The sequence below is a fragment of the Daphnia pulicaria genome, chromosome 6 (assembly GCF_021234035.1).
Source record: "Daphnia pulicaria isolate SC F1-1A chromosome 6, SC_F0-13Bv2, whole genome shotgun sequence".
Classification (NCBI taxonomy): Eukaryota; Metazoa; Arthropoda; class Branchiopoda; order Diplostraca; family Daphniidae; genus Daphnia; species Daphnia pulicaria.
In genome coordinates, this window is record NC_060918.1 from 19,265,408 (window position 1) to 19,290,258 (window position 24,851).

The 24,851-nt window shown below is 41.2% G+C and overlaps 9 non-coding genes across 9 annotated transcripts; 5 read left to right on the forward strand and 4 right to left on the reverse strand.

The window, feature by feature from the left end:
- Positions 1-442: 442 nt before the first annotated feature.
- On the forward strand, positions 443-516 carry Trnan-guu. The gene has a single exon. It is a non-coding gene; the product is annotated as a tRNA-Asn (tRNA).
- A 685-nt stretch (positions 517-1,201) lies between these two features.
- On the reverse strand, positions 1,202-1,274 carry Trnak-cuu. Its single transcript has one exon. It is a non-coding gene; the product is annotated as a tRNA-Lys (tRNA).
- Positions 1,275-2,882: 1,608 nt separating this feature from the next.
- On the forward strand, positions 2,883-3,001 carry Trnal-caa. The gene is made up of 2 exons: positions 2,883-2,920; positions 2,957-3,001. It is a non-coding gene; the product is annotated as a tRNA-Leu (tRNA).
- Positions 3,002-3,727: 726 nt separating this feature from the next.
- On the forward strand, positions 3,728-3,801 carry Trnan-guu. Its single transcript has one exon. It is a non-coding gene; the product is annotated as a tRNA-Asn (tRNA).
- A 516-nt stretch (positions 3,802-4,317) lies between these two features.
- On the reverse strand, positions 4,318-4,390 carry Trnav-aac. Its single transcript has one exon. It is a non-coding gene; the product is annotated as a tRNA-Val (tRNA).
- A 96-nt stretch (positions 4,391-4,486) lies between these two features.
- Trnak-cuu lies at positions 4,487-4,559 on the reverse strand. The gene has a single exon. It is a non-coding gene; the product is annotated as a tRNA-Lys (tRNA).
- A 1,608-nt stretch (positions 4,560-6,167) lies between these two features.
- On the forward strand, positions 6,168-6,286 carry Trnal-caa. The gene is made up of 2 exons: positions 6,168-6,205; positions 6,242-6,286. It is a non-coding gene; the product is annotated as a tRNA-Leu (tRNA).
- Positions 6,287-12,535: 6,249 nt separating this feature from the next.
- Trnak-cuu lies at positions 12,536-12,608 on the reverse strand. Its single transcript has one exon. It is a non-coding gene; the product is annotated as a tRNA-Lys (tRNA).
- An 11,173-nt stretch (positions 12,609-23,781) lies between these two features.
- Positions 23,782-23,900, forward strand: Trnal-caa. Its single transcript has 2 exons — positions 23,782-23,819; positions 23,856-23,900. It is a non-coding gene; the product is annotated as a tRNA-Leu (tRNA).
- Positions 23,901-24,851: the final 951 nt, after the last annotated feature.

The window sequence follows — 24,851 nt, forward strand, 5'->3', positions numbered from 1 at the left end:
AGACTAGTCAACCTACGGAATTGAAGTCAATTTTCAACAATGATACTTTTTAGGTAAAAATATGGATGTTCATTTCTTTTTCGTTCACACACGAATAATTGACATGATAACTCCTTATAAGTCATATCTTGCATTGGCGTTGAAGAAAAATCAAAAATACTGCTTTGACGAGCTGGCAAACACCACTTCAATGAATTTGAATTTGATATATTTACTGTTTCGCTTATTCAAAGCGATTTATTCTTACAGGATATGTAAATCAATATCCAATACACCATTTAAAGTTAATTGAATCAATGAATTCATAAAAACATCCATGATGTTTATGAAATAGAAACAAGAAGAAATTCTTCCAGGCAAAGCACAGCACAGCACAGCACAGCACAGCTGCACAAACATGTATTGTTTGCTTTCCTAATGGGTGTCGTTAGCTAATGAACATGCCTCTGTGGCGCAATTGGCTAGCGCGTTCGGCTGTTAACCGGAAGGCTGGTGGTTCGATCCCACCCAGGGGCGCATGGTGATTGAAATCTCTTGCTCTATTTTAAACTCTTCTTCTCATGACTTTATACCGGACTAAAGCTTGCATTGTAGAGTGCACACTCACGATATGGCTTCTTTAGCTGATGACTGTTGAATCTACTGAAAATTTGCAGCGTAGGGTGCACACGCATCATGTTCATTCTCTCTGTGGAGCTACTGTTCCAGGTTCAGGTGTAATCTATCATAGATTCCCCTCTGCTGGTGTTTATGGACTTCTTCCCCATCCAGCGCAAGTCATTTCCCACATTCCTAAAACCAAAGGGCATTGTCGATTGGCTAAAGAAGAAAGTATCTTAAGGGTTAAAGCACCTGCACAACAAAAGCAGTCGCCATTGATCTTCCCCTGTCCGTTGACTTCTTCCGGATACAGCATTGCGAATATTTTCAGATTGTCATCATCAGAATGTAGATTTCATTCACAAAGAATATGGCCTTTGCATAAATTCCAAATATGCATCTGATTGATAGTCTTTCTAAAAAATACTTCCCTGTTTACACCCAGGATCGAACTGAGGACCTTCAGCGTATTAGGCCGACGTGATAACCACTACACTAAGGAAACTTTATGCCAACATTGAATTTTTCTGAAATGACTACAAAATACTAACGATGGTCTCCCAAAATCTAAATTAAATCTACAATATTTGCAAACATGTAACGCCCAACGGGGGGCTCGAACCCCCGACCCTGAGATTAAGAGTCTCATGCTCTACCGACTGAGCTAGCCAGGCTTGAATATTTTGCTCTATTCCAATATTATCAACCAAGTTTTATTGAAGACATTTTGTTCTGTCCGCTAGCCGTGAACGAACTTTTATTATGATTGTTTGGTTTTGTGGGTAGTTCACAGTTGCCTAATACTACTAATCGTATAGATGAGATACACTACTATTACTCATTTTTTTTTTACTTTTCTTCGGATATTATTTGTTCCCATAGCTTTTCTGATGCTTCCACCTAGGAACAAACTGAGGATCTTCAGCTTGCGAAGACGATGTGATAACCTCTCCCGTACGAAACTTTTAGCTTAAATTTTAACTGTTAGCTAATAACAGCTCGCGCGGTGCTAGGCTAAAAAATCAAACCAGCTATGATGCTTGCAATCACCTCGAAATTTTTTACCTCAACATAATTCCCCTTTTTTTAGCAGAAATTAGCTTTTTTTTCAAGCTAGGGCGTTTTCTTATTTTGCTTGAAAAAACTAACCTGAAAACCAGCTTGAATTTTTCTCCCTAAATATATTTCCTAACTGTAAGCTAATTTCAGTATGGAAGTTTTGATCTAGGGTTTCGCTCCACTTTTTTTAGCAGAAATCAGCTTTTATTTTCCTAGCTAGGACGTTTTATGATCTGGCTTGAAATAATTGACCTTAAAATCAGCTCGAATTTTTCCCCCCTAATATATTTCCTAACTGTTACAGCTAATTTTAGTATGGAATTTTTAATCTAGGGTTTCGCTTTTGAATTTGATCGCGAAATAAATCGTGATATAAAAAAAAGATTAAAAAAACGCTGCATATGGGGTAGTCCTAAACACAAAATAGGCCTACAGATTTTTCTATGTATAACCTACGCATAGTATAATAGCTTAATAGGTATGGGCAATAGGTAAAATGTTGAAAATATATATTTTTTAATTTCTTATTTTTATATAAGTTTTTACTTGATTCTATTTGATTAGTTTTATAATTTGAAGTCTAAGTGAAGAATTATCGACATAGCTATAATAGGATCAAATATTTATAGAACAAGAAACATAAGAAAATGCCAGATCCGGACAACCAGCAACCATAGGTAAATAAGCGCAGCAAATAATTTTAAAACAGTAACCGGATGGTTGACCAGGCTAATAAAGGAAGCGCGCTCGGAAAATCCCTTTTTCGTCAATTGGTATGGTAGCGAGAAAATTTCAAGCTACCTTCAATCTAAGATTTCTAGCTAGAAAAAACAGCTAAAACTACCCTAAAATTCCAAATGTGGAATTTAAAAATTTTAGTCTGAATATTTCTAGCTAAATACTCCTAACTTCGTAGCTATTTCTAGTGCGGAACTAGCTAAAAGTTTCGTACGGGCTACACTATGGCATACCGGAAGTCAACTGCAAGATTTTATTCGTGTTGGCCTTAGTAAAAATGTAATGTTTGCTTTCCTTATGGGTGTCGTTAGCCAATCAGCATTCCTCTGTGGCGCAATTGGCTAGCGCGTTCGGCTGCTATCATAGATTGCCTTCTGGTGTTTATGGACTTCTTCCCTCTGCCAGTGCAGCGAGCCAGTGCAGCGAGCAAGTGCAGAAAAGAGTTTCAATGCCACATAACTAAGGGACAAGGTATATATGATGTGGTCAGGATGGCCGAGCGGTCTAAGGCGCCAGACTCAAGGACATATTCCTTACTTCAATAAGAGAAGTTGCAGTATTCTGGTCTTCAATGAAGGCGTGGGTTCAAATCCCACTCCTGACAAACTTTTGGTTTTCTGAATTCACATGATCATCGCATTGCAACATAATTAGAGAGGTTGCTTTGATATAGTGATAGAGAATGCTTAATGTACCACGATACAAGGTCACCAAGTGGTAATACTTGTCGATTTTCTGTCATTTAAAAAGATGTGACAATACAATACGAAAATGATGACGCTTACTCACAGCAGGCGTTGGTGATTTAGTGGTTAGCATAGTTGCCTTCCAAGCAATTGACCCGAGTTCAATTCTCGGCTATTGCAATTTAGCTATTATTGATAGTTCTTAGCAGACTAGTCAACCTACGGAATTGAAGTCAATTTTCAACAATGATACTTTTTAGGTAAAAATATGGATGTTCATTTCTTTTTCGTTCACACACGAATAATTGACATGATAACTCCTTATAAGTCATATCTTGCATTGGCGTTGAAGAAAAATCAAAAATACTGCTTTGACGAGCTGGCAAACACCACTTCAATGAATTTGAATTTGATATATTTACTGTTTCGCTTATTCAAAGCGATTTATTCTTACAGGATATGTAAATCAATATCCAATACACCATTTAAAGTTAATTGAATCAATGAATTCATAAAAACATCCATGATGTTTATGAAATAGAAACAAGAAGAAATTCTTCCAGGCAAAGCACAGCACAGCACAGCACAGCTGCACAAAAATGTATTGTTTGCTTTCCTAATGGGTGTCGTTAGCTAATGAACATGCCTCTGTGGCGCAATTGGCTAGCGCGTTCGGCTGTTAACCGGAAGGCTGGTGGTTCTATCCCACCCAGGGGCGCATGGTGATTGAAATCTCTTGCTCTATTTTAAACTCTTCTTCTCATGACTTTATACCGGACTAAAGCTTGCATTGTAGAGTGCACACTCACGATATGGCTTCTTTAGCTGATGACTGTTGAATCTACTGAAAATTTGCAGCGTAGGGTGCACACGCATCATGTTCATTCTCTCTGTGGAGCTACTGTTCCAGGTTCAGGTGTAATCTATCATAGATTCCCCTCTGCTGGTGTTTATGGACTTCTTCCCCATCCAGCGCAAGTCATTTCCCACATTCCTAAAACCAAAGGGCATTGTCGATTGGCTAAAGAAGAAAGTATCTTAAGGGTTAAAGCACCTGCACAACAAAAGCAGTCGCCATTGATCTTCCCCTGTCCGTTGACTTCTTCCGGATACAGCATTGCGAATATTTTCAGATTGTCATCATCAGATTGTAGATTTCATTCACAAAGAATATGGCCTTTGCATAAATTCCAAATATGCATCTGATTGATAGTCTTTCTAAAAAATACTTCCCTGTTTCCACCCAGGATCGAACTGAGGACCTTCAGCGTGTTAGGCCGACGTGATAACCACTACACTATGGAAACTTCATGCCAATATTGAATTTTTCTGAAATGACTACAAAATACTAACGATGGTCTCCCAAAATCTAAATTAAATCTACAATATTTGAAAACATGTAACGCCCAACGGGGGGCTCGAATCCCCGACCCTGAGATTAAGAGTCTCATGCTCTACCGACTGAGCTAGCCAGGCTTGAATTTTTGCTCTATTCCAATGTTATCAACCAAGTTTTATTGAAGACATTTTGTTCTGTCCGCTAGCCGTGAACGAACTTTTATTATGATTGTTTGGTTTTGTGGGTAGTTCACAGTTGCCTAATACTACTAATCGTCTAGATGAGATACACTACTATTACTCATTTTTTTTTACTTTTCTTCGGATATTATTTGTTCCCATAGCTTTTCTGATGCTTCCACCTAGGAACAAACTGAGGATCTTCAGCTTGCGAAGACGATGTGATAACCTCTCCCGTACGAAACTTTTAGCTTAAATTTTAACTGTTAGCTAATAACAGCTCGCGCGGTGCTAGGCTAAAAAATCAAACCAGCTATGATGCTTGCAATCACCTCGAAATTTTTTACCTCAACATAATTCCCCTTTTTTTTAGCAGAAATTAGCTTTTTTTTTCAAGCTAGGGCGTTTTCTTATTTTGCTTGAAAAAACTAACCTGAAAACCAGCTTGAATTTTTCTCCCTAAATATATTTCCTAACTGTAAGCTAATTTCAGTATGGAAGTTTTGATCTAGGGTTTCGCTCCTTTTTTTTTAGCAGAAATCAGCTTTTATTTTCCTAGCTAGGACGTTTTATGATCTGGCTTGAAATAATTGACCTTAAAATCAGCTCGAATTTTTCCCCCCTAATATATTTCCTAACTGTTACAGCTAATTTTAGTATGGAATTTTTAATCTAGGGTTTCGCTTTTGAATTTGATCGCGAAATAAATCGTGATATAAAAAAAAGGTTAAAAAAACGCTGCATATGGGGTAGTCCTAAACACAAAATAGGCCTACAGATTTTTCTATGTATAACCTACGCATAGTATAATAGCTTAATAGGTATGGGCAATAGGTAAAATGTTGAAAATATATATTTTTTAATTTCTTATTTTTATATAAGTTTTTACTTGATTCTATTTGATTAGTTTTATAATTTGAAGTCTAAGTGAAGAATTATCGACATAGCTATAATAGGATCAAATATTTATAGAACAAGAAACATAAGAAAATGCCAGATCCGGACAACCAGCAACCATAGGTAAATAAGCGCAGCAAATAATTCTAAAACAGTAACCGGATGGTTGACCAGGCTAATAAAGGAAGCGCGCTCGGAAAATCCCTTTTTCGTCAATTGGTATGGTAGCGAGAAAATTTCAAGCTACCTTCAATCTAAGATTTCTAGCTAGAAAAAACAGCTAAAACTATCCTAAAATTCCAAATGTGGAATTTAAAAATTTTAGTCTGAATATTTCTAGCTGAATACTCCTAACTTCGTAGCTATTTCTAGTGCGGAACTAGCTAAAAGTTTCGTACGGGCTACACTATGGCATACCGGAAGTCAACTGCAAGATTTTATTCGTGTTGGCCTTAGTAAAAATGTAATGTTTGCTTTCCTTATGGGTGTCGTTAGCCAATCAGCATTCCTCTGTGGCGCAATTGGCTAGCGCGTTCGGCTGCTATCATAGATTCCCTTCTGGTGTTTATGGACTTCTTTTCTCTGCCAGTGCAGCGAGCCAGTGCAGCGAGCAAGTGCAGAAAAGAGTTTCGATGCCACATAACTAAGGGACAAGGTATATATGATGTGGTCAGGATGGCCGAGCGGTCTAAGGCGCCAGACTCAAGGACATATTCCTTACTTCAATAAGAGAAGTTGCAGTATTCTGGTCTTCAATGAAGGCGTGGGTTCAAATCCCACTCCTGACAAACTTTTGGTTTTCTGAATTCACATGATCATCGCATTGCAACATAATTAGAGAGGTTGCTTTGATATAGTGATAGAGAATGCTTAATGTACCACGATACAAGGTCACCAAGTGGTAATACTTGTCGATTTTCTGTCATTTAAAAAGATGTGACAATACAATACGAAAATGATGACGCTTACTCACAGCAGGCGTTGGTGATTTAGTGGTTAGCATAGTTGCCTTCCAAGCAATTGACCCGAGTTCAATTCTCGGCTATTGCAATTTAGCTATTATTGATAGATCTTAGCAGACTAGTCAACCTACGGAATTGAAGTCAATTTTCAACAATGATACTTTTTAGGTAAAAATATGGATGTTCATTTCTTTTTCGTTCACACACGAATAATTGACATGATAACTCCTTATAAGTCATATCTTGCATGGGCGTTGAAGAAAAATCAAAAATACTGCTTTGACGAGCTGGCAAACACCACTTCAATGAATTTGAATTTGATATATTTACTGTTTCGCTTATTCAAAGCGATTTATTCTTACAGGATATGTAAATCAATATCCAATACACCATTTAAAGTTAATTGAATCAATGAATTCATAAAAACATCCATGATGTTTATGAAATAGAAACAAGAAGAAATTCTTCCAGGCAAAGCACAGCACAGCACAGCACAGCACAGCACAGCACAGCTGCACAAAAATGTATTGTTTGCTTTCCTAATGGGTGTCGTTAGCTAATGAACATGCCTCTGTGGCGCAATTGGCTAGCGCGTTCGGCTGTAAACCGAACCCGTAGTTTAACCAACCCCAGCACCATTTCAAAAGGCCCCATTGGAACACGTAGCTATAGTAGTGTATTACTAACAAATCGTGGCCCAGTTAGGACAACTGTTAGGAAGCCCCAGGAGTCAGGCCCGATTGGTGGCGGGCAAATGCCAATTGCTCCAATTGTTGACGCTGATACATTCCTCGAGTTAGCCCAGAGGCCAACGACGTCGACTGTTGTCGTTCTTGATGGAGCTCCAGAGGATCCGATTTCGAAACCCGATGGAACTGAATCTTCTTCTGACACCGATGCTGACGCTGAAGACACCATCTGTGTAGGTTCGTCTGTTGCGTCCAAATTGGTCAAGAAAAAGAAAATGAAACAGACGAGGGAATTCCGTGACCAACAAAAACAATCAAAAAAGAGTAGTCGTACTGCCTCTTCCTCTGGCTCGGGCGAGGTAGCTGAGGAAATTGAATCTGGTGGAGCTCAGTTGGTTGAACTCGGGTCTCCGACTCGATAGGTCCCAGTTTCGATACCGGGTGTGGACATTAATTCTTTTCCCGCCCTCTCTGGATGGAACGATGTTCCACCCGCTCCAATCTCACCTGGAGTACCTTCTATTCCATCCACGATAGATCAGATGGATAACGAGGTGGTTGAAGAGATGGATGCAACCGAGGTGGTTTCGGTTTCAAATCCAGAGGAAGACACTTCTTTTTCTAGTTGGTGTATTCAGCCAGAACAGCGCCCACTTGATAGCCAGGAGGCTAGTCATGTGAGTGAGACTCAGGAGTCCTTGGGCGTCCCCCTCGGCACTCCATCAACCCCCATAGAAGATAAAACTCTCAAAGCAATGGAGGCCGTTAGAAGGAAAAAAGCCCACGATAACAAAACCCAACCCTCTAAACCCAAATTTAAATATTAATCATGACTAACATCGCGACATATAATATCAACAGAATATCGTCACCTGACAAACTTCAAATAATACTCAATTTCTTTTTACATCATAAACTTGATATTATATGTTTGCAAGAAGTAGTATTTCACTCTAGCACCGTATTTACTAAACATTACCAGATGCACACAAATCTCGGTCCTAGACAACATGGGACAGCCATCCTAGTACGACACGGGCTGAGCGCCAAAACATTTTGTTTGAACCGGAGGGGAGGCTGATAGGCATGGAAGTAAAGGGTCTTGCTTTCGTGTGTATTTACGCCCCATCTGGTGACCAAAATAAAAGTTATAGAGATTCTTTCCTCCGGCAAACTATTCCGGCTTATGTTGCCCAGTATAAGGCACCAGCAATTATATTGGGAGATTTTAATGCCGTTGACGAGATCGATGACCGTAAAAGTAGCAAGACAACACCACCTAAAATTAGACTAGCATTACTAGAACCCCTCCGAGATTTAGTAAAAGCCCTTTCATTAACAGATGTCTGGAGAGAAATTCGGAAAAATGAACCTTGTTGGACTTTCAATTGTGCGGCTAGCCAGGCTAGATTGGACCGAATTTATTGCCACCATCACGTAAAATTTTCTGATATCCATTTGCACGACTTACCACTCGGGGATCACAGACCAATCGTAGGGTATATAAACAGCACCACCCTCTTAGTGTAGTGAGGAACAAGTCAAGGAATTTATGGAAACTTAACTCGTCAATTCTTGAGGAAGAAGAATATATAAACTTGGTGCATGTCTTTATTGAAGAAATGTCTCAACACCCATCCCGTATTGAAAACGTAGACCATTGGTGGGAGATTATTTTCAAACCTAGCCTCAGGCGATTATCAATGAACTATTGTAAAAAGAGAATCTGTGATCAGAGAGTCAAAAGGAAATTGCTCCAACATCAACTAAAAGAAACCGTGAACAATGTAAATTTCAATCATGCGCGTTACATGGAGTTGAAACGTGAGTTTCTAGCCTGGGAGCGAGAAGCATTGAGGGGATTTGCAATACGTTCACGCGTTCAAAGTATAGCCGAAGAAGAGCCATCTACCTTTCATATGAACAAGTCAACGAGCAATTTCCAGAAGTCTCTGATCACTCAGCTCAAAACTAATGATAACTGTAAAATTACCCAACCTGAGCAGATTAACCAAGAAATAATTGAACACTTTAGTAGAATTTTTCAGAACCAGCCCTCCCCCAATACCCAATTAGCTAGAAAATTTCTAGAAGGGATTAGAGATGCACTTACCCGTACAAAACCCACTAAAAACGATTCGGGTGTATCAGTGGTAGCTCAGTCGTTAAACGCTCAAGCGTTGAATCGAGGAGTACTAGGTTCGATCCCGGAGAGTGGCAACTTTCTTGTAAATCCTTTCACAGTAGATGAAATTAACTACGCCCTTAAGGCAACTAAAAAGAACAAGGCCCCGGGTACAGATGGCATTCTTTTTGAGTTTTATATATAATTTTGGGATGTTATTGGTGTTCATTTTCTGGAAATGATGAATTGCGTCCTCGACAAAAGAAAACTCCAGCCGTCGCAGGGAAGGGCAGCTATAAGATAAGTCCCAAAAATCCCAACACCGAGTAAAATCTCTGATTACCGACCAATCTCTTTGTTAAATACCGATTACAAGTTAATCGCGAGTATTGGCTTTTCGTCTGAGAAAATCTCTTCAAAACTCTCTAGACTCACATCAAAAAGGTGGTGTACCCGGCCGCTATATCTTTGACAGCTTGTGTTTAATCCGAGATGTCATTGATAATACAGGTCGTAAATCAAAAGAGGTATCTTCTCTCAAACCGGCCGCCATTATCGCGTACGATTTAGAGAAAGCATATGACCTTGTCAATCGAGACGTTCTGTGGGAAGTAATGACAGCCATGGGCTATCCCCCCCTCTTTGTTGATTGGTTGAAAACGCTGTACAGTATAACTGAACTATGCCCATTGAACGGTAATGACATAGTCGGTACTGTGGACAATGCACAATCCGTGCGACAGGGGTGCCCTCTGTCAGTCCATCTGTTTGCCCTCTATATTGAACCGCTTTTAGTTTGCTTGTCTAAGGGTATTGACGGAATTGAACACTACGGAAAACGCATCAAAGTTCGTGCATATGTAGATGATCTAGTAGTTTTTGTCTCATCAATGAAAGATGTACGTCGTGCATGCGAGATTATTCTAGAATTTTGTGCCTGGACAAATGCACGTATTAACAAGGGGAAGACAAAATTACTTGGTCTAGGCACTTGGACCTTAAATGAATGTCCACAGGCCGTAGTAGCGCAGATGGTAGCGGCGTTGGCTGGGATTCCTGAGGTTAGGAGTTCGATCCCACGTAGAAGCAATTTCAATCAAACTCATCCTAATAATACTTGGCCACATGATTGGATAACTCAAGTAGACAATTTGAAAATTCTTGGAATTACTTTTTCTTCTGAAATAAAAACAACAGTAAGAGACAATTGGCAAAGACAGTTCAACATCATACAAAATATTCTTATCACAAACACACACCGTCATTTCACTTTTTATGGTCGCGTCCTATTCATCAAACAACATGTCTTATCACAACTTGTTCATATAGCTCATCTACTCCCTTGCAACAAAACGCAAGCCCTTCTCCTCCAACAAAAATGCAACAAATTTCTTTGGGCACAACGAAGAGAGCACCCACCCCTAAATGTTTTGATCCGCCCCCGACTCCAAGGTGGACTTGGAGTCACCTTACTTTTTCAATTCTTCCAATCCCTTTTCACCCGTCAAATCTTTAAATCTTTAATCCATCCCGAGGCTATTGAGAGAGCTGCAGCCGTTTATTGGTTGGGTCCACACCTCAAGAATCTCCTTCAACAAATCATCCAGCCCAGATTTAATGCAACCCATTCATCACATCCATATTTCACCACCGCACTTTCAACCATCACCGATCTACTTAAAGCTGGCATCTTCACATCGTCAACCGTATCCAATCACCGCGCCACCTACAATCACCTGATCGCTAACCTTGGGCAACCAGGGAGAACGGAAGTTGCGAAACCAGACCTCGACTGGGCTTCCATCTGGCGTTGGGTGGCCAAAATGAAAGGAAGAAACGCTGAACTGGTCTGGGATTTCAACCATAATCAGCTCCCTACCAAAATGCGCCTCACAAGCCTCAGACTTTCTAGAAATGACCAATGTCCTCTATGCAATGGCGGCCAAGAAACTGACGACCATCTTATGTTACTATGTTCTGAGAAAATTCACATCAGTTTATGGCTCCGAATTCAACTAACGAAACTTGGATGTCAAAAACCACTAAAATCAACAATCAATGGGGACATTGGAAATGGCCCCAATAAAGAGAAAATACTGGCACTCATCCAATCCTACATCATCACCGTCTGGACCGCCCGCAGCCAAAACCTCACCCCAGCAATCAATGAAATACAGTCTCTCTGGTCAAGCCTCCTTCATTCAAAAAATTCTCCCCAGATGTCACCTTCTAATACATAAATATTCCCTCTCAAAATTCTCAACAGATTTCTTCTTATCTTTATACAACATTGTTCTCTCATTACAGTTATTTCTTGGATCCCCCCCAGATGTCGTATTGTTAAATTCCACATTTTTTTACTAAAATCATTTGTCCTCTTTCATTTCCGTCTCGAAATGTTTTCTTTTTCTCTTTGTAATGCTTCTACTTGGCCACAGCAAGTCACTTATGTCACAAATCTCGTAAATGCCCCAAGTATCTGTAAAGAAATTTAAATTTTAATTGTGACGATAAATCGTTTAAATATAAAAAAAAAAAAAAACGGAAGGCTGGTGGTTCGATCCCACCCAGGGGCGCATGGTGATTGAAATCTCTTGCTCTATTTTAAACTCTTCTTCTCATGACTTTATACCCGACTAAAGCTTGCATTGTAGAGTGCACACTCACGATATGGCTTCTTTAGCTGATGACTGTTGAATCTACTGAACATTTGCAGCGTAGGGTGCACACGCATCATGTTCATTATCTCTGTGGAGCTACTGTTCCAGGTTCAGGTGTAATCTATCATAGATTCCCCTCTGCTGGTGTTTATGGACTTCTTCCCCATCCAGCGCAAGTCATTTCCCACATTCCTAAAACCAAAGGGCATTGTCGATTGGCTAAAGAAGAAAGTATCTTAAGGGTTATAGCACCTGCACAACAAAAGCAGTCGCCATTGATCTTCCCCTGTCCGTTGACTTCTTCCGGATACAGCATTGCGAATATTTTCAGATTGTCATCATCAGATTGTAGATTTCATTCACAAAGAATATGGCCTTTGCATAAATTCCAAATATGCATCTGATTGATAGTCTTTCTAAAAAATACTTCCCTGTTTCCACCCAGGATCGAACTGAGGACCTTCAGCGTGTTAGGCCGACGTGAAAACCACTACACTATTGAAACTTCATGCTAACATTGAATTTTTCTGAAATGACTACAAAATACTAAAGATGGTCTCCCAAAATCTAAATTAAATCTACAATATTTGCAAATATGTAACGCCCAACGGGGGGCTCGAACCCCCGACCCTGAGATTAAGAGTCTCATGCTCTACCGACTGAGCTAGCCAGGCTTGAATTTTTTGCTCTATTCCAATGTTATCAACCAAGTTTTATTGAAGACATTTTGTTCTGTCCGCTAGCCGTGAACGAACTTTTATTATGATTGTTTGGTTTTGTGGGTAGTTCACAGTTGCCTAATACTTCTAATCGTCTAAATGAGATACACTACTATTACTAATTTTTTTTTTTTACTTTTCTTCGGATATTATTTGTTCCCATAGCTTTTCTGATGCTTCCACCTAGGAACAAACTGAGGATCTTCAGCTTGCGAAGACGATGTGATAACCTCTCCCGTACGAAACTTTTAGCTTAAATTTTAACTGTTAGCTAATAACAGCTCGCGCGGTGCTAGGCTAAAAAATAAAAACAGCTATGATGCTTGCAATCACCTCGAAATTTTTTACCTCAACATAATTCCCCTTTTTTTAGCAGAAATCAGCTTTTTTATCAAGCTAGGGCGTTTTCTTATTTTGCTTGAAAAAATCTACCTGAAAACCAGCTTGAATTTTTCTCCTTAAATATATTTCCTAGCTGTAAGCTAATTCCAGTATGGAAGTTTTGATCTAGGGTTTCGCTCCACTTTTTTTTAGGAGAAATCAGCTTTTATTTTCTAGCTAGGACGTTTTATGATCTGGCTTGAAATAATTGACCTTAAAATCAACTCGAATTTTCCCCCCTAATATATTTCCTAACTGTTACAGCTAATTTTAGTATGGAATTTTTAATCTAGGGTTTCGCTTTTGAATTTGATCGCGAAATAAATCGTGATATAAAAAAAGATTAAAAAAACGCTGCATATGGGGTAGTCCTAAACACAAAATAGGCCTACAGATTTTTCTATGTATAACCTACGCATAGTATAATAGCTTAATAGGTATGGGCAATAGGTAAAATGTTGAAAATATATATTTTTTAATTTCTTATTTTTATATAAGTTTTTACTTGATTCTATTTGATTAGTTTTATAATTTGAAGTCTAAGTGAAGAATTATCGACATAGCTATAATAGGATCAAATATTTATAGAACAAGAAACATCAGAAAATGCCAGATCCGGACAACCAGCGACCATAGGTAAATAAGCGCAGCAAATAATTCTAAAACAGTAACCGGATGGTTGACCAGGCTAATAAAGGAAGCGCGCTCGGAAAATCCCTTTTTCGTCAATTGGTATGGTAGCGAGAAAATTTCAAGCTACCTTCAATCTAAGATTTCTAGCTAGAAAAAACAGCTAAAACTACCCTAAAATTCCAAATGTGGAATTTAAAAATTTAAGTCTGAATATTTCTAACTGTGTCAGGGCTCCCTGCCGTCGCTGCATCGAATGATTAAGTTTAAGCTAAGACAAAGAGCTGACTAAACACGGGTTTTAAATGGAACACACGTCGATACTGTATTCCTAGTTTTGCCACAGTTTAAAGATATAAGACAGTTTACAAGGGACTTGACTGACAGGGAGTCGGGTGCCACGCCGGCCCGTATCTAACAAAGGGACAAGTCGAAAGAGAGAGAGGGCCGGATGCCAGCCGACCAGTTCGAAAGGTGTAGAGATTTGACGGACGTCTCAACAGAAATGTGAGACAGAAGTGAAGAATTAAACATAAAAAGCACACAAAGAAGACAACGAAAATATAAGAGGAATGGACACTTCATTGTTTCTAATGCGCGCTGATGCGTTGCCAAACGTCGCCTTTTAGACGTCTCGCACATTGCCGGCCCTGTTTCCGATTCCGGAAACAAACTGCTTCGTCTGGAAGGCGGAGTTGGATGGACCGAAGGTTGTAGCGATGTGGAGTGCGGTTGACATCAGGTGACCCACCGGCGTTTGGTCGTCTAGGAGTTGCACGAACGATTTTACACGTTGCGGACCGAAAGAATAAATCGGAACTCGGACTGGAGTCTACGACCGATCGGCCAGTATCCGCATGGAGTGTTGTTTGGACGAAGAGAATTCGTCTGAGTAGTTGTTAGGAGGATTTTCTGCTGCATTTGGGGCCATTTAGTCTCTTCAATAATGTTCGGGGCGGATTCACGGAGCTGCTTGGTCCAACGATGAGTAATGGGCTATTACGCGTTTCAGAAGTTCATCTTTTAATCGGCTGGTTGCCGAGAGGAGGACTATAGTGAGATCCGGGATGATCCAGCGAGAACAGGAAGAGATCGGAAATTTTGGCTTAGAAGTCGGTTGTGTTTGCGCTGACGTGGGTCAACGGCAGAGAATTTGGGAGCGCTGGGCTCTAGTAATTGATGTGACGAGGATGACCTCGTTGACGGATTGGTTGTTTGAAGTGCCGTGAAGGGCGATTTTGGTAGATGTTGAATGATTGCTCATATTCGTCTCTACAGTGAGAAGCTAGGGGCGATTAAATCTCCACTTTTTGGGTTTTGGTCGATTTTCTTTCTTCTTGGCCGGTTTGGCTTAGCTTCAGCGGGAAAGGGCAAGGTTGCTTTCTTGCTCAAAGATGACTAGAATTTCTCCGTTGTCGCGTTGAGTAAAGTTGCGACGGACGACGATGGCCGATTAAACGGGAGAATGCACCGATGAGAGTCCAGATCCAAAGGAATCAGCAAACTTTAAATACAGAGTTGAAGAATCAAAACAGGTGGAGGTGACGCTAGTGGGCAAAGCAGATCTTTTCCAGCAGTACGGCGATCAAGGCCTGTGATCGGGTGGGCTGGTATAGACTGTTGCGAAGTTTGCGGATGGAAACACTGATTGATGACTTGATTGGCTGATGATTTAGGATTGGGAACTTGATGATGATATTTAGCCCGGTGTGTATGAAGCGTAGACTCTGGGTTGGCGGGAAGAAGAAGATGGTGTATCTCGTTGATTACCAATTGCCAATTGGCTTTCAGACGACAACACGATCGAGATTTGTGTCTTCGGGCAGAGCGGAATGCTGGAGCTTGCCACCAACTCGATGATCCGGAATGAATCTAAAATGTGTAGAGTTGACTGGTGGTGAAGCTGTTGGCACTAGCTGAATTTCGAAGAAGTAGAAGATTCTTTTTCTTCGAAAGCACGGGACACAGATGATGGAGCGGAAGACGCGAAGTTTGAGCTTGCACAAAAGTAGAAGACACTCGATTTGGGAGATGAAAATTTGACGAGTGTTGACGAGAGGAAATAGCCATGACACGACGCTTTTGAGTTTTCAGTTTGATCTTAGTTAAGAGTAATTTTTTAGTTTAAGTTGTAGATGTCACGATGTTGTCGGTGTCTGGTATGGGTTGGACCCATTTGCTGGATACTTCCGTATCGTCCGGTTGTCACTCGTCGTTTAGGCCGTTTGAGGCGCATGAGCAATGAAAGGCGAGATGTTTTTGGCCGCGGAACCGGCAGTTGAAATGGATGGCCGGATTACTGCGGGAAAACGAGTTTGGTGAATTCATTTCGCCTGAAATGTCTGCTTCCAGTCTGCTTCCAGTAACAGCATGGATAATCGTGACATGATGGGATCCGAATTTCTTTGTGTCTGAGTCGTACAGCTGGACGCCAAACACCGCACCTTGTAGCGTTAGACGCGGGACGGAGCTGATGGAGAAGGGCTGCTCTTGCGGAGCAAGAAGAAGATTGAAACAGACTTGATGATTCGCAGAGTCGGCTTGCAGGTAGAAAGCACAGGTGCACCGATTCCGAACTCGTTTGCGTCGGAACAGACGTGAAGTACTGGGAGACGGGTTTTTTCGAGTAAAACGGAAACGGAGCGGAATTTTGTTTGATAAGATGGCCGGAAGAACTTCTGTTCGAAACGTCCGGATTAATAACAGCAGAGAAGTTGGTTACTCGTTCCAGTCGGTGAACCGCCAAATGGTTTTGAGTGTTTTCTGCGCGGTCTTGACGATTAGGAAGAGAAATCGAAACGGACTGAAGATGGAATCCACTTCTTGCTGCATCTCATCGTTTGGTCTTGATTTTAGTTTCAATCGACGATTTGAAGTTTGAATTTGTTGTGTTGCAGCTAACTGAAAGTTCGTTTGGGTTGGCTGCTTGTTGGCATCAAGGAGGTTGATCTTGAGAGACCAGAATAGTCGACCGTGACTGGAACAGATCGGGACGATGAAAGCCGATAGTTTGGAGCGCATGCTGAAGCTGCCACGCTTAAACAAGGCTTGATGATACAGTATGAGAGAGACGGCTTCGTCGTCTGTTGCCGTCACGTCTAGGAGCTGGTCGGCGTGAATGTTCTTGAATACCGTGATGATTGGCTGAGGGAAGACGGCGGACACCAGCTTCTGTCGTTTTTCTCGAGGCGTAGATACGAGTGTTTAGCGCCGATGTATCGTAAGTGAGTTGGTTGGTTTTACGACGCCAATGAAGTTCCATGAAAAACGCGGAATGCGGAATTCTGCTGGTCTTGAACGATGACTTGCTGGAACTTTTTCGTTTGTAGCCTGAGGCTGGAGCGTGGAGTGCCGCGAACCGAAAGCGGACGTCGATGTGGATCTTGTAGAAAGTCGGGACCGACGTAGATTTGATCGCTTAACGATTGTTACGTTGAGTTGAGCTGATGGATTTGACACGGCGATGATTTTGGATTTGTTAAGCCATGTTCCAAAAGCTCTGGATGAAGAAGATAGTTGATTGGCAGAGGACACCGATGCTTTCCGTGAGCCGTGAGTGATGGACAAGGCTGTGTGAACCTTGATTGGCGAGTTGATGGCTGATGGATGATTAATTGACGTTAAATCCCAGATAGGAATTTTTGTCCCAAGGCGGGACCAAAGCCGTGCGTCTGGTGCGGTGGGCACAGGGGAATCTCTAAGATGTCCCATTGCGAGCCCTTATTTGGATACGTTACTCATTTTTCATCTTGTCGGATACGTCATTTTTTACTCCCTCTCGTAGAAGTGTCTGATGCGTCCCGTTTTTATTTTTTGGCTCCTTCTCGACACTTAGAAATTTTCGGAGAAACTGTCTTTGTCTTTTCGCGGCAAAGTTTGATTCTAAAATCTTATTATTACCTTTATCTTCGAAATTGTATACAAGAATTCGTGGCCCATCTGTACAGTACTGGCTTCTCACCACGACAACCCGGGTTCGATCCCCGGTCCAGGTTGCATATTTCTTCAACATTGCTGTTAGTACGCTGTCGATTTATGTAGTGTTTCCGGTAACACTTTGCATACTTTGACAAACAAACTTGTCGTCCGGATATCCGGTTCAGCGTTCGTGAAAAGATGTCGGCACAGCAAACACTCATAACAAAAAGAAGAGGAAAGAAAAAAGGAACGAAATTCAGAGTCCAGAAAAAGATTTATTATTAATGACATCTTGAGATCCTTTTTCCGTCCCAAGTACGTCTAAAGTCCATCCAATGGGACGGGATAAGGACCGCTATGAGATCTCGGCGAAGCGGACATTGGCCATACGTAAAAGACGTCCTTGGAATGTAAACTTGGGAATCTGCTATGTGCCAAGTACATCTCAGACGTCTCAAAGTGACGTATTTTGGACGTCTATGGGACTGCACTGTGCTATCTGGGATGGTTGATGGAACCGCGGCGGATGCCACTCGTCGCGTTACACGTAACTGAAGAGAGTTTAAGTCCATCTTGAGCTTCAACTCCGGCTGCTGGATAGCGGGAATGAATCACATCGTCGACACGAAGCAGGATACGTCGTAAGAGAACGTTGATTTCTTGAGTTTTGATTGCTTGATTACGTGTCGTGGAGATGACTCGATTGGTGATTGGCTGCTGGCTATTCAGGCTTAAGGTGTGACTCTGTGAACGCGGGACTGGAAAAGGAAAGTGTTGACTTCAGATGAACGACTGGAGTCCGCGATCGGGAAGATGAGACACAATTGAGTTTGTTTTGGGGATCTTTTTTGTGAAAGGTTGACTGTTTCAGACCGTCGAGTTTCAATTTGGTTTTGAGTGGTTTGTAGAGAATCAATGACGCTTGGTTTTCTTGATCGAGATGCCGACTGCGTTGATTTCAATTCCGTTGGCTTTGCTTGTGATGACTGGAACTGCTAGCAGACGGGTGGTCGTTGAATCTCGTTCGACGGTGTGTGCACGGACGCTCTTTCGTTTGCTTCATTGCTGATAGCGTTGATTGGTTTTGATCGTGCACCTTTTCTTTCTTGAACGGCACATCGATTCTTCTGGCGCCGTGTAGAGATGGGCGGTGATAGACAGCACGCTCTTCTCTGGTGTGGTTTTCTGTACTTAAACAGTCACGCATCAAACCTATTCTTCGGGAGCATAATCGGCAGCTTCGTCTATTCCTTAACGCCTTTCTTTCTTCTGCGGATGACGATGAGGAATAGTTGCACGATGCGAGCGGCGAGCGCTTCTCTGCACAGAAGCCGCGCCTGGGTTTTCGTTTGGTTTACACCGTATTGCGAATGGCTGCTGTTGAGACGGGGCAGATGATCAGTTGTCACTGCTGTTGATTGAAGGCGGATGATTCGCCTTTTCGTCCGTCTGCTGCCGGCCCTGCTTTGACTGGGATTTGTTGGGATGGTTGATGATGCTGGTGTGATGGGACAAAAGCTTTGTCGTCACTTGAATCTTCACAAATGTGTAGATCCAGGTTGAGAAATCTTGTTTGTTGTGGTAAGAGGAAGACTGGGTGGCGAACTGCCATAATCTCCCCCACCTGCTTTGAATCCAGGGAAGTTGACAAAAAAGAGCTCGAGTGAGCATGATGACTTCGGGTCACGCTCGAATTTTCGGATTTTCAAAGCTGTGATGAGTAGATTTAACGAGAACTTGATCAGCAATTTTTCGGTGATTCAATCGAGGACTGGATGTAGGCTTGACACGATTTGAAGGTGGAGTTAAAATTTCTTGAGCTCAATAAAAGCTTCACTTTTCAAAGCTTAGCTACTGAGTCACCTAGTCGATGTCGTTTTTCTTGAAGAGTTGCTCCATCCTCGATGACGCCATTTTTCTTTTTTCTTTCATGCTGCAATCTGGTGATGAACCAATTCTCTTGATTTTTTGGTTTGCTGACAGTCTTGAGTTGATGACAGCAAATTGTTGATTTGGGCAGCAAAATCTCTCCTGATGAACTTGGGTTGAGTGCGACTTGCGTTTTTTTTTTGTTTGGTTGCAAGTTTGTAGCACAAGTTTCTTCTTTTTTGGGACGTTCGTGTAGTTTTTTTTAGCGCCTGATGAATTTTCAATGGTGGGTATTGGTGGATGGATCAGTTTGCACGTTTTGAGTTTGATTTGCTTGATGTGCTCTCTGATCGTCTGCTTCAGGCGTTGAGTAGTGCATGGCCAATGCCAGCGAGTGGTTTTTTTTTTTAAGACGATTTCAGCAAGCCCAATGAGAAGCTAGCCCAATGGCCCACGAGGGATCTAGGACTTGCTCTTAGGACCGTTTTTTTTTTTTTTTTACTGAAATTAAAGAGAAACCAGCAAGCCCAATGAAAGATGACCCAATGAGCCTTGAAAAAGACTTAGGATCAATCCCTAGGACCGTGCGTTTAAGAAACAGGATGCAAATCTTGATTTTGGTCTTGAGATGTGCTTGCGTTGGATTCTTCTTTAGATTTGGCAGCTGACTGCCTTTGTTGCTGCTGCTTGGCCGCTCGTTCGATACTCGTTCGGCCAGAATAGCTTGCAATATTCTCTCTTCTTCTTCGATGGCCGCGTCAATTGCGGCTTGCTTGCTTGTTGATTTTGTTTTCGGCCAATGTCTTCATCTTGAAGTTGCTCTGGTCAGAATCTTCACGCTGGAATAATCTTCTTTTTCTTGTATGAGGCGGCATAAAAGGCGCTGAAGGTGTGGTGTTGTTAGGCTGCGAAACGGCTTTGAAGTTTTAAACGACCACGTGGTTTTTTGAGAAAAAAGAATGGTGGGTGGGCGACTATTCAGACGGGATTACCAGAAAAGTTTTTTTTTTTTTTTTTTACAAGATGAATTTACTTTAGAATGAAATTTGTTTGTTGGTTATATTAGCAAATGGATACTACAACTGCCGTGTATCACACCGAAGCGTGGGCAATTACGAGAAAAAATTAACTCTAACTGCTTTTGCTACGAACGAACGTAAGTAAGCAATGAATACCCAAAAGAACCTACTATTTCACGAGCAAGTTGTGTGTAGTGGCCTGCCTTTAATTATGAATTAACATGGGCAAGTTTCAACAACTGGCAAGACTTGCAAACGAGCACGCAACATGTGGGCTCCTCAAGTCTTACTATGCAAGAAAATTTAGACAAAGAAGAGATGTGGGGAGAGCTCTTAACCATACGGTCGTCGGCAGCGAGAGAGAGAAAGCGTCGTCTGCTACTCGCTGGCTCCCCCTAGTTTCCCGATTCCCTTCCTCTCGGCTCGGTTGCCAGATGAAATTAAATGGACTCGGCCGTTTCTACTGAAATTACGTTTGCAAAAAATTTTAGGCAATATGCTAGCTAGACAAAATCACCAACTGGTTTTAATTTGCAATGAATTAAATAGAAAAAATGAGTTTACGGGGAAAGAGGTTTTTTGAACTACAACGAGTAATTCGGGTTTTTAGTTTTGGATTACAACGAATAATCCGGGTTTTTAGTTTCCACTGAGTTTAGACTAGTCGATTTTTTTTGTTTTTCCCTTTCTGGTTTAGACCCTTAAATGAAATTCCCAAGGAATACTTTTTTACCTATTGGGATGTCAAAGATACAAGTGGATAACTTTGACGCTGAGTGACGCCGTGCACTTGGTCGCCAGCCATTTTCAAAGGATCGGGGGGAAGGACTACAACGAGTAATCCGTCTTTTTGGGGATCTATCGCAAAGGTGAATGCCGCAGCTTGGTTTTTTCTGGTTTTGCTACGGGATCGCACGCTATGTCAACTCCCTGTGATCTTACGGGACTAACGCGAGGACGTTTCCCTATGATCTAGTTTAGTTCAAATCGCAAGTGCTTTACATGAATAGACAATAATTTTTTTTTAAGAAGCAAGGTATTTACCAAATGCGTGAGGTCTTTACATGAAGCGTGGTTTTTTGCGATTTGAGAGCGAAATGTCGATGCACACGATGTGCAAGACTTTTCACGAAATTTTTTAAGGTGATTTTTTCTAGGATTCGAAACGCAAGGTCAGTGCAACGATGTGCAAGACCATCGTAAGAAATGAGTTTACTTTTTAAGATTCGAAACGCAAGGTCGATGCAACGAATATGCACGACTTGCTCTACGACTGATTTTAGTTGGTTCGAAACGCAAGTTCAGGGCACTAAATACGCAAGACTTTTGTACGAACTGATTTTACCTTTTTCTAGGATTCGAAACGCAAGGTCGATGCACCAAATGTGTCAGGGCTCCCTGCCGTCGCTGCATCGAATGATTAAGTTTAAGCTAAGACAAAGAGCTGACTAAACACGGGTTTTAAAGGGAACACACGTCGATACTGTATTCCTAGTTTTGCCACAGTTTAAAGATATAAGACAGTTTACAAGGGACTTGACTGACAGGGAGTCGGGTGCCACGCCGGCCCGTATCTAACAAAGGGACAAGTCGAAAGAGAGAGAGGGCCGGATGCCAGCCGACCCGTTCGAAAGGTGTAGAGATTTGACGGACGTCTCAACAGAAATGTGAGACAGAAGTGAAGAATTAAACATAAAAAGCACACAAAGAAGACAACGAAAATATAAGAGGAATGGGCACTTCATTGTTTCTAATGCGCGCTGATGCGTTGCCAAACGTCGCCTTTTAGACGTCTCGCACACTAACTAAATAATCCTAACTTCGTAGCTATTTCTAGTGCGGATCTAGCTAAAAGTTTCGTACGGGCTACCAGAGATAAGGAGATGGGACACATAGTAGGGAACGCCGCCATGACACTTTTCGGCGCGCCATCTAGCGGCTAATGCCCTCCCTTCACCATTAGCAGCCGAATTCCCAGTAATTCTGGCCCCGGTTGATTTGAAGTTTCAACTTTCAAGGGAAACCCAGTGGAGGACTCGTAGGATATAGCGAAATTTGCCTGTATATTACGTTGCCAATCCCCTCTAGCATGAAAAAATTATGGCATGTCACCATAACAAATATTTGCGAGTGTTTGCTGGGCTAATTCTTAGATGTTGATTTTATTGTAAGGTAACAAGAATCAAGATGTCTGTTTTGTTGATAAATAAGAATGGTCTAACTCAAAATCTTTTTCATCAATCAGATTGAAAGTGACTCAAAAGAAGGGAACGGTCCAACTAAATTCTTCATTCACAGTCAATGACTTTATTACAAGTACTGTAAATAAGAAATTTATTTGGACCATTCCCTTTTATACATTTATGCAGTCCATGACTTTATTACAAGTACTGTGAATAAGAAATTTATTTGGACCGTTCCCTTCTATTGGGTTATTTCAAACATATTCTTGATGTAAAATGGTTAAAGTTGGACCGTTCCCAATTACACTATCAAGGTCTATTTCATCAAGAATATAAAGATGTGTTGAAATATTATTAGGGAACGGTCCAACTAAAATCCTACTCCACAGCCTGACTTCATGTAAAGAGACTGGAATAAGAAATTTAATTGGACCGTTCCCTTTTTTTGAGTCACTTGAAATCTTATTCTTGATGAAAAAGGGAGTTAGAACATTGTCATTGAGTTCACCAAAGTTACTTAACACATAGGCTAATCTTCTTAATTATTATTATCTTACAATAATATCTATATTTTATTAAAAGAAGATAAACTCTCACTAATATTTGATGCGATGCCATGTCATGTTAGGCGAGGGGCAATATACGAGCATCATACCCTGATTACCTTCATGGGTGTCGTCCTGCTCTAGCTTCCTTTCCCAAAATTCAAACAAGCCGCCAAGCCTACAGTCCCTTCGAGGGGGGATTGCTGGGAATTTGTCTGCTAATGATGAAGGGCGGGCATTAGCCGCTAGATGGTGTCGCGGAAACTGTCATGGCCGCTTTAACACGGCAGTGTCCCATCTCCTTATCTCTGCGAGCTACACTATGGCATACCGGAAGTCAACTGCAAGATTTTATTCGTGTTGGCCTTAGTAAAAATGTTATGTTTGCTTTCCTTATGGGTGTCGTTAGCCAATCAGCATGCCTCTGTGGCGCAATTGGCTAGCGCGTTCGGCTGCTATCATAGATTCCCTTCTGGTGTTTATGGACTTCTTCCCTCTGCCAGTGCAGCGAGCCAGTGCAGCGAGCAAGTGCAGAAAAGAGTTTCAATGCCACATAACTAAGGGACAAGGTATATATGATGTGGTCAGGATGGCCGAGCGGTCTAAGGCGCCAGACTCAAGGACATATTCTTTACTTCAATAAGAGAAGTTGCAGTATTCTGGTCTTCAATGAAGGCGTGGGTTCAAATCCCACTCCTGACAAACTTTTGGTTTTCTGAATTCACATGATCATCGCATTGCAACATAATTAGAGAGGTTGCTTTGATATAGTGATAGAGAATGCTTAATGTACCACGATACAAGGTCACCAAGTGGTAATACTTGTCGATTTTTTGTCATTTAAAAAGATGTGACAATACAATACGAAAATGATGACGCTTACTCACATCAGGCGTTGGTGATTTAGTGGTTAGCATAGTTGCCTTCCAAGCAATTGACCCGAGTTCAATTCTCGGCTATTGCAATTTAGCTATTATTGATAGTTCTTAGCAGACTAGTCAACCTACGGAATTGAAGTCAATTTTCAACAATGATACTTTTTAGGTAAAAATATGGATGTTCATTTCTTTTTCGTTCACACACGAATAATTGACATGATAACTGCTTATAAGTCATATCTTGCATGGGCGTTGAAGAAAAATCAAAAATACTGCTTTGACGAGCTGGCAAACACCACTTCAATGAATTTGAATTTGATATATTTACTGTTTCGCTTATTCAAAGCGATTTATTCTTACAGGATATGTAAATCAATATCCAATACACCATTTAAAGTTAATTGAATCAATGAATTCATAAAAACATCCATGATGTTTATGAAATAGAAACAAGAAGAAATTCTTCCAAGCAAAGCACAGCACAGCACAGCACAGCTGCACAAAAATGTATTGTTTGCTTTCCTAATGGGTGTCGTTAGCTAATGAACATGCCTCTGTGGCGCAATTGGCTAGCGCGTTCGGCTGTGACTATACGTGTCTAACTGAGCTCCCAAGTGTGACATCTTGCTGTGAGTAAAAAAACTATTTGTTCTTTTTTTGTTTCTCTTTTGTTGTATTGTTGCTTGTGTGTCCTGTTTCTCTTGTTGTTTGTTGAGCGCCATTTTGGTTTTGTTCCCTCTTTTTGCATTTTCTCCCCGTCCTTTTGCCCCTGTTA